General features: G+C 43.2%; 1 protein-coding gene across 6 annotated transcripts in view; it reads left to right on the forward strand.

Annotated features, from left to right (window-relative positions):
• Positions 1-1,030: 1,030 nt before the first annotated feature.
• Positions 1,031-9,653, forward strand: part of SLC5A3 (solute carrier family 5 member 3) — a 72,824-nt gene continuing 64,201 nt past the window's right edge. Inside the window, exon 1 of one of the 6 annotated variants that reach the window (XR_005651771.1) lies at positions 1,031-1,053. The gene's annotated coding sequence lies outside the window, so the exon portion shown is untranslated. Of the gene's footprint in view, positions 1,069-1,348; positions 1,482-9,653 lie in introns of those variants that run through there. The other 5 variants (XR_005651769.1, XR_005651770.1, XR_005651768.1 and 2 more) reach the window with 5 other exon arrangements.

Genomic DNA, 9,653 nt, shown 5'->3' on the forward strand with positions numbered 1-9,653 from the left:
GGGTTAATAATAATGAGAATTTTATGCTACATGTAACAGCCTCAGCGTGGTGCCTGATACACAGTAAGTACTCAGTAAGTTTTACCTGTTAACATTAAGGCACTTTAAAGTTGACAAACATTTCACTTACAGACCCTTTTAATGGGGAAAGTAAGGGCAGGGGCAACAGATGCAGGGGCCTCAATCTCTAAGGAGTGGAGCTGGAGAAAAATGCATTCAGTACAACTTCTGACAGCTAGTACAGCCAACTGCTGGAGGGAAGAGGTGAGCCCTGCGCCCATGTTTGGGGACCGAGGGGAGTGCAGAATGAGACTCCTCTCTCTACAGGGAACAACACTCTGATCCCAGGCGGTTATGGTTTTACAGTACTCAGCTGGTCCTCTGAATAAACGCCCAGCATCTAATACCTTGGTTTGAGCCAAAGCATTAGCCTGTCCTTGGCAACAACACGTGGGTCATGCCGGGCTCACACAACAAATGCCCGGTGTCGCCCCTATGTGCTGGCATGGTTCTCAACGGCTTACGTGCATCAAGTCGCTCAAAGGCATCACTGCCCTGGAAAGTAGGTGCCCTTCACGTCCCCTTTCTGCAGGAGCCTGCCCAAGGTCAGGGAGCCGGCGAGGGAAGGGGCTCCACTGGAACCCGCGCGGCGGCCCAGTCTGCGCCTCGAGCCCACCGCGCCAGGGATGGGGCCCCAGGAAGCCGCGCAAGGACGACGGGCAGTGGGCAGTGAGCTCCAGTGGCAGGCCGCTCCGGCCATCTCCCGCTGGCCTTGAGCACCCAGCGCGGGGGTGGGGAGACGCAGTCCGAAGCGGGAACGTTCCAGAACCTCCGTGCGCAGCCGGGGACAGGGAGAGCCCCCGATGCGGTCGCAACCCCGCCCGAAACAGTGAGGCCACTGAGAAGGTTCCTCACAGCGGGGAGTCACAGGCGAGAAGCGCGCGCACGGACGAGACCGCACAGCAGCGCACGCGCACACGAGGGCGCACGCTCGCCCGCCGCCCGGGATGAAATGGAAGGCATGGAAAGTTCCAGCTGGTTCGAGAATCGTAGGTAGCAGGCGCGGCGGTAAGATCGGAGGGGGCGTGGAGCCTCCGTGGGCCAAGCTCACGGCGCTGTCCCAGGCGGTCCCGCGGGGGCTGAGGGTCCGGCGGGGCGGGCTCGCCTGGGGGAGCACCGCTGTGGAGGGGGCGCGGCCGCCTCGGGAGGGGGCGTGGCCTGAGCGCGGGGGGCGTGGCGCGCCGAAGGGGCGTGGCGGGCCGTCTGCGCAGCTGCCAGAGCCTTTAAGCCCGGGCTCGCGCGGCCCCACCGCGCTTTCGCCACCCGGGAGCGTTCCAGCCCAGCAGCTCAGGAGCTCCCCGCGCTCCCCGCGCTCCCCGCCTTCCAAGCGTCCCGGGAGCCGGCTCGGTGCGGAGCCGCGCGCCGTGCCTCTGAGCATGCCCCGCTACGAGCTGGCTTTGATTCTGAAAGCCATGCAGCGGGTAAGTGACCTTCCCCTCAGAACCCGCCTCCCCGCGCGGGCTCCCCACACGGCTGCTAGGCCACCGCCCCTCGCCCTTTCCGCATGGCCCAGAGGAGGCCAGGGCGGCGGGCGTCCGCACCGAGGGGGCGCGCGTGGGCCGGCCGGCGCGGCGAGGCCGCGTGCACGCGGGAGGCGGGGGTGTGCCCGTGCGGGAGCGCGAACGCGGGAGGGTGTGCCTCGCACGCGGCCGGCCGGGGTGGGGGGGGAAGGGGGTGCGGGGCGGGCAGCGGGAGCCCAGCGGAAGGTCCGCGGGAAGACACGCGCGAGCGCCCGGCCCCGCACCGCTCCCGTCGCCGCGAAGCTGCCTTGTCTCCGGCCCCGCCGCCGTCCGCTCCACCTCCGCCCGCTCCGTCTCCGCCGCCCGCCACCCGCCACCACGCTAGCGCCTGCTGGCCGACCCGGAACCGTCCGCGCTCAATAAAACCTTCTCCAAAGCGTGTTTGTGCAGTTCTCTGGACCACGGTCGCATATAACCGCTGTCACGTTAAACAAACAAAAAAAATCTTTGACTTCTCTTTTTCTGACTTCAGCGAAAATCCTCCTGCTCCGGGTGTCTTTAGCCCAGTTCCATTCATCCAAGTTGTGACCTTTTTTGCGCCTTCTGGAAGAAACTTTTCTCCCTCCTGCTTTTGATTGATCTTGAGGTAGGGAATTTCAGGTTTGGAGGGATGATAAGCGAACCAGCAGCCCGTTCACTTCAGGTGATGGTGTGGCCAAGGACAGGGGCCCGCGGCCCGGAGGCAGCTCTTCGTCCTCTGTTCTGGGTCAGGTACTCCTCAAGCCGTCGCTGAAACCCCCATTCTTCCGTGAATTCGGTAACGTAGAATATGGTATATGCTTTTTTCCCCCCAGCTATTAATAAAAAAATACGATGTCCGTACTTTGAAAATATAGCTTCTTACAGCACTAGAGGCCTGGGCACGTTTTATGTTTGAATCAATTTTGAGGAATAGCTATTAGGAAGTTTTGTTGAACTTCAGCCTGGATCATGGTCCAGTTTCTATAGGAAAAGTAACAATCACTGAGTGTTGTGAAATGGTTACATTCTTTGCACCCTATAAAGTGAGGAAAGACTATTGCCTCTTGATCAGGTCTAGAGAGTCTGGTCAGGCAAAGCTTGCTATTCCAGGATTCGGGAGAAAATAAGATTGTGTTGAAATACTCCACCATTCTTGGCCCTCCACTTTTCATACTAAGATAAACTGCTTAAAGAGAATAGGAACAAAACTAAAAAGCACATTATTGAAAAGGAAACATGTTTAACTATTTGGAAATTGTTTAAGCCCTTCCTTTAATCTGTGCCTTTTAGGAGACACCTTAGAAACTGGAAAATGTTAAATTTCTTTTGTGTCACCCTGTTTGAAGGAGGAAACAGGTGATCATTGAAGAGTCAGGGTATAGGCATAATATTTGAACTCTTGTATTTTGCAATAGCTATTAAGTGCATTGGTTAACATGGCTGCAAGTATATTGAATGTATTTTTTTATCATGTTAATGTATTTTTTTGTATCCAGTTTTTTTTTTTTTGTATGCTCCCGTACATGGAACATACATTTTTTACCCTAGTTCAGATAAGCCACATAGTACAGTTTGGTTAAAATAATAATTCAGTACCTTCTTTGAAATCCTCACAGGAGGGCAGGGAAAAAAAAATAAACCTTAACAGATAATCAAGGTGAACTCCTCCCTGGAGGAGGAAGCCACTATTGCCTCTTGTTTGGAGTTCATCGCCCTAAATAAGATTAAACAAGAGAAACTTTTTTTTTTTTTTTTGGGTTCACAAAACTTATTTTTTAAGTAGGCTGTAAATGTATAACAAAGACTTACTTCATGGTTTTGAACAATTTCGCTTGCTTTTAATTCAAGAAAATTAGATTCTAAAATAAGACCAATACTTGGGAGTAAATGAATGGAAAAAGTTAACGCTAGGTTTATTTAATTCAAAATGCCTCTGTGAGCTTGTAGAGCCCCATTTGGGAGGCTTGAGAAACCTCAGTTCTAATCTCAAGCAGTTTGTGGTCCTGTTGCAGGAAGCCTAGCGTAACTATTCTAAGTTGCATACTTTTCATATTTTTAGGTTCTGAAATGTGTTAACTTTTACAGTGTACCCCTTTAATGCGATGGCTTATCACCCCCCTTCCCCAAATAATTTACGAATCTTGTAATTGAGGAAATATGCTCTGTTAGACAACTCTTAGAGCAGAAATGGAAGTTGAGAGAATGTAGTTTTTCTAGCCTTTTCTTGGATTCCCAGAAGTGTTTTCCTGTTTCTTTTCTGTGGTGCTCTATAAGCCTGAAGAGCATTCCTAGTCTCTTGTAGAGTATTACACCCCTCTCCCCTACTGTTTTATTATCTTTGACCCCCTAGCTGGACTCCTTTAAGTGGAGCATACAAGAGTTTTTCAGTTTAAGACGCAGGTACAGTGTGGAGGCTCTCGCAGCATCTCTTATGGAGACCCACGTGTTGTAGCAAAGTCATTTGTGAGAGTCCCTATTGTAAGATTTCAGGGCGTAGTAGTATATAGAATGAGTCTTTATTGAATTATACAGTTGTGTATTAATCAGTCACTTAGAAGTTCCGTGCTTTTTCTCAGTTTGTAGTTAGGAGTCTTTGCTTTGTTGCCCTTCTACCCTTTGCGTTTATGAATGTAGATACCAGTTCCTCCCAAGGAGGATTTTATTTGCAGGTGTTTAGCCTGAATTTTATTTTAATCAATGTCATGTCTATTTTCCCCCAACTTTTAATTTAGCACGAAAAATAAGTAAAAGCGTAGTTAAATTCTGAAATTGGACATAGGAAAGTAATGGACGTTGCAGGCCCTTAAAGGTAATGACTAAAGCTATTCGAAAGTATAGTTGCTTAGACCATATTTATACAAGAGTCCAGAATAAAAAAGATTTTGAAAATATTGTTATACCTATATAACATCAAAAGAGTTTTATTCGCTTCTGGAAAACACAGTTTTCAAGGCTATCGTGTGGAAGGACATAGCTACCGAGGAAAGAGCACAGCCCGCAAGTCTCCAGGCAGCCTCAGTTCAGCTTGTGGAAGACCTTTTCTAACTGAAAAAGAAACAAATTGCCTACGAGAGGGCAAGTTCTCTCTTCACTTCCACCCCGTCCTTCTGCAGTGGGATCATTCAGGTAGAAAGAGCAGGGGTCATGCATTTGGAGAGTGAGGTCTGACACTGATTTCTGAAGTCCCTCCTCTCGAGGGTCAGAAAATGGTTGATGTCCTTTGATTTCCCTTCGAAATTAGATTTAAAAGATTGGTATTTAATTTCAGTTAGGTAAAAGACTGAATTGCCAATACATGAATGATAGAGCCACCTACTGTGTAGAGAGGCATAGGAAAAGCTGTGTGAACTATTGATAATTTTTACACTTGGGATGGATTCAGGAAGAGATTTTGAGGTGAAAAAAAAGATCTATGCAGAGCATTTGTATTTTTTGGTTACTTAGTTTAGTAACACTTTAATTATCTTATTACACTTGCCCAGAGTTGGCATATTTAGAGTTATGAAAGCCTTGAGAGAATGTTTCTTCCTGAAGTCGTCTCTTGCTACTCAGGAATTTTTACATGAGGAATTAAAGGTTTAAATAATAGCTATCTTAATTGCTAAATGAATGCATGTGTGTATAATAAAATAGCATTTATATGTTCTCTTGTATGTATTTTTCTAGTAGGAATAAAAGCAGATAACTACTTTGGAAATCTTAAATTTTTTTTCTCTAAAACTCTTTACAAGTTAATTTCTGTTTAATATCCCTTTTATTTTTAATTTAATTGAAAAGCAGATTATATTTTAAATTTTAAGATAACTCATCGAAATAGTTTTTTGTAGACAAAGAGTTTTATGATATAATGAGTTTAATTTGCCCCCCTGAGTTTTATAAGTTTAGAAATCAAGCATAGTGATATTGCAGTTTCTAAAATGTAGAAAGCAGTAGGTTTTCTGATTGTGTAGTGAAGAGTTACTTCTGTTTCTCTTCGCTCAAGCCTTTTTGATTACAAAACCTGAGAAGAGTTTTGTATTTATCCCAGAGCTGTATCCAAGTTAGGAGCTTCTGAAAGTAACAACAACAAAATGTTTGTATTTTAGATACCTTTGGAGGTGCAGGGTGCTAATGAACTGAAGTATGGGACTGGCCGATCCTAGTCATTGTAGCTTGGCTTGCTTGGCAATTTGATGACTAGGGAATGGTGACGTTTCTACTCTCAGGTGGCAGCAGACAAAAGTTCAGATGGAACATCTTTGTCCCAGCTGTCAGATGGCTGAGTTAGTCTTAGTCTCATGGGCCCTCCCCGAACAGCTTTGCATGTGTCTTAATAATCACCCTTACTGTTTTGTTGCTTGAAACCAGACAAAATAGTTATCCAGTAATGAAAGACTTGAGCTTTGTGGACAATGTTGTACTTTCATTTGGTATTAAAGTTTTCTTGGGTTACAGCTTATTGCCGCAGCAAGTGATTGAAGAAGGGAAGGAGTCCTGTTTCTGCTCCTGAGCTACCGCTAAGGTACAAGGAGTGGCTTGGGGGTAAGGAGTCCTTCCTCACCAGACATGGTTTGTATTTATGAAGAATGCCTGTCAGAAGTTGACATTCTGCAGTGAATTTTTTTTTTTTAATTGTTACTCATGTCTCACACATTCAATACCGATGTCTCTAGGTTTTAAAAATCTAGGTATTTATATGCAGACTGCTATTGAATCATCTCACCTTTAGATTATAAAATCACTTTAAAGAAAAGTAAGAGTTTGAAAGCAATGAGGGGCAAATTCAGAAGTAACGTTTTTCATTTAGCGCCTTTGCTGTATTTGTAGTACGGGTGTAATTTTTCTATTCAAGGTAAGGGATACCTCTTTAGTGGAAGGCAGTGTTCTTAATAAGGCTATTATAAACACTACACATGTAATTATCTCTTAAAGGAATCAAGTTTAAGGAATTAGAAAAATCTAAGGAAATTATTCAAATTTAATGAATGTCTGGTAAGTTTTCAGTTTATCTAAAGGAAAAATAAAATACCCTTACAAGTTTAGAAAAGGACAGTTAATCTAGTTCTCTTATCTTTGTTGCTCTTAGAGCAGGAGTTGGCAAACTGGCTCACAGGCCAAATCCAACCTGCTACCTGTATTTGTATGGCCTGTGAACTGAGAAAGGATTTTACGTTTTTAAATAGTTGGGGGAAAAGTCAAAATTTTATGACATGAAAATTATATGAAGTAAAAATTTCAAAATCCATGAATATAGGTGTGTTGGACTATAACCTTATTTATTTGTATTTACTATCTTATTCTTTACAGAAGAAATTTGCTAACTCCTGATTTAGAGTGTACAGACATGATTTCCCAGGTTTAACATTTCTCTTAGCTTCTTATGGTACTGTTTTCTGACATTTCTGCTTTGGTTTCTTCCTTTCCCTCCTCTTTATATGCTATACCTTTGACCTTCACATGGATGGCTTGCCTTTTTTGGTAACAAGCTAAGAATTCTGGCATTTTGTACTTTTCTTTCTCCTGGTTATAGCCGCCTGGATATTCCCTTGGCATTGCAAACTCAGTGTGGTTCACACTTAATGAGTTGCCTACCCCCAGACTTGTCTTATTTCTGTTTGTGGGTTCTCTGTCTTCTGTCACCTGACAGAAGTTTTTACTTTGTATTATTACAGTTAATTGGCTGAACGAATTTCACTCCTTGTAATTCTTCAGTCTCAATTCCATATAGTCTCTTCTCTGCCTTAGTCTCATATTTCTTGCTTTATTCTTGTAGTGTCTTAGCTGTTCACTGTAAGGTACTGCTGAGGAGTTAATGCCTATAGATATGCTTGTTGGTACAAAAGTAAATGTTCTTGAGAAACTTTAAAAGAATTAAATTGAGGTGTATTAACAAAATACAAAGCGTTATATGGTGTTGTCTTTCTGATTATTTAATTGCCTTTACATAATACTAGTCCATTGTGTCAACACCATTGTCAAATTACATCACACCTCTTCTTTTGAAAAAAGACAGTCAGATGAACGCTGGCATCCAAGGCCGCCTCTGATAGGACTCCAACCCTTTTTTTTAAACTTCATCTAAATTTCTTTCAGTCTCCATTCCATGTACCGAGTAAACCAAGCTGCTGCAGATACCCATTAATACCATTCCCTTTTATTTTATTTGATGCCTGTGTCACACTGCTTTTCTTGGAATATCCTCTCTTTCCACATTACCCCATTATCTCCATGAAAACCTGCTTCAAGTTCATTTAACGCATTTGCTACATTAAACAACTGTTGGAGTACACACTATAGTCTTTCCTTTGAATATGTGTGGTGTTTTTCTGTGTCTTATCACATGGATCAGTTTTTACTTTGTATTACAGTTAATTGGTGAATGTTTCTTATTCCTTTGCTAGATTACAAATTCTGAGGGTCAAATCTGTTTCATTTCTGTCCTCTGCTTACACATAAGGTCTGTGCTCACTTAGCTGCCTTACAAGGATTACTACTCTCATCTCTAAAGCACTTCTTGGATATGAGATAGCATGCTGACCTCTTGTGCTAGTAAGCTGCTTTCAAGTTAGCGCACTTTTGCTTGCACTGGGTGAGTTGTATGCTTGCCAGAAGTTGTGTTGGTTTCCAGCACTGTTTCATGGCAGGTAATCTTGTTTTTACAATAATAATTTAAATATGTTGACTGATAAAATGAGTGCAAACTTTTTTTCCCCCTGGAAACCAAGTTGGATTCTTTGGAAAGATTTGATGAAGGTGAGTCACTAAAGTTATGGCTGTAGAATTAGATGTGGCTGCAATAACTAAAAGTTTGGGAGGAAGAATAACTAGTCCAGGAGGATTCTGTAAGTAGACTGCTTTACAAGGATTTCTTAAAGCTGTCCACTTCAATGAAACCGGAAATGCGAATTGTAGATGATATATTTATAGATGTGGTTTAGATCAAGCAACAGGAACTCGACTCAGCAAGGAATTTCACATTATCGATCCCATTCTCCAAGTGCTTTAACCCCATATTAAGATTGGCAAATGAATGTACATTTATGTGTTAAACTTAAATAAAATGTTTAAGGTACATATGTATGATTTTTTTGATTTCCTACTTTGGCTTTAATTCCTTTTTTCCCCCTCTGTTTTGGATATGATTGTTTTGGATACAAAGGCTTCCGCTTCAGTAAGTGGTCTGATTTCTGTTATGTCAGTGATGGAAGAACATAAGCTTCAAAACGAAGATACTGCTGGCCGTGTTATGTTGGAGTTAAACAGAGAACTGGCACTGAGATCCTAGAAAGGGCTTCAGAAAGAGATCAGTCTGGTTTTAGTTTCTGACACTTACTTCCTGAGGATCTTAAACTTTGTGGATCTTCATGCCCTCATCGATAAAATGGGAGTGTTCCCTACATTAGAGAGTCTTTGAAGAGAAACATGACCTTGGAGATAGTAGGTGTTCATTGTGTCATTAAAGTAGCTTTGTGATCCCAGGCAAGTTACTGAACTTCATTGCCTAGTTTTCCACTCACTTTATTGATGAAGAGATTCCCAGAGATAACATTTTTTTTTTGTTATTTTATCAGGATCTGAGACTGAGTCAAACCCAAAATATATTACTTGCTCAGTAAATGTTTGAGTTAGTGAACATGAACCATTTTACCTAATAGCTTGCATGCTAATTAAACAAGGGCAAGCTTTTTCATCTATGAGGTATAGAGTGTTTCTATGAGGTACCCAATGAACTTCACCAACTTAGAATGACCTCTTTGTAGAGAGATGGGTATCATTTATTCAACAGCTATTGGTCTTTGCCAGGCATTGTGTGCACCAGGATTCCTCATCAAGAACTAAACTATTTGCATATGAACTTTGTGTTCATCTCGTCCATCTGACCTTATATAACTAGTTCTTAGTAAGACAAATGTGTTTTTTTGGCCAGAAGGTTGGGAAAATTCAAATGAAGAGTAGAGAAAATCTATTTTTATTTTTTATATTTTGAAGTGAGGCAACCCTTGGTTGACTTCACAGATCGCAAGGACCTTGTCAGCTTACAATCCCTTCTTTTTTTTTTTAACGCCTGCAACACCTGGTCTTCCTAGGTAGTCTCCCATCCAAGTACTAACCAGGCCCGACTCTGCTTAGCTT

This window comes from Pteropus medius, unplaced genomic scaffold (assembly GCF_902729225.1).
Source record: "Pteropus medius unplaced genomic scaffold, Ma_sr-lr_union100, whole genome shotgun sequence".
Classification (NCBI taxonomy): domain Eukaryota; kingdom Metazoa; phylum Chordata; class Mammalia; order Chiroptera; family Pteropodidae; genus Pteropus; species Pteropus medius.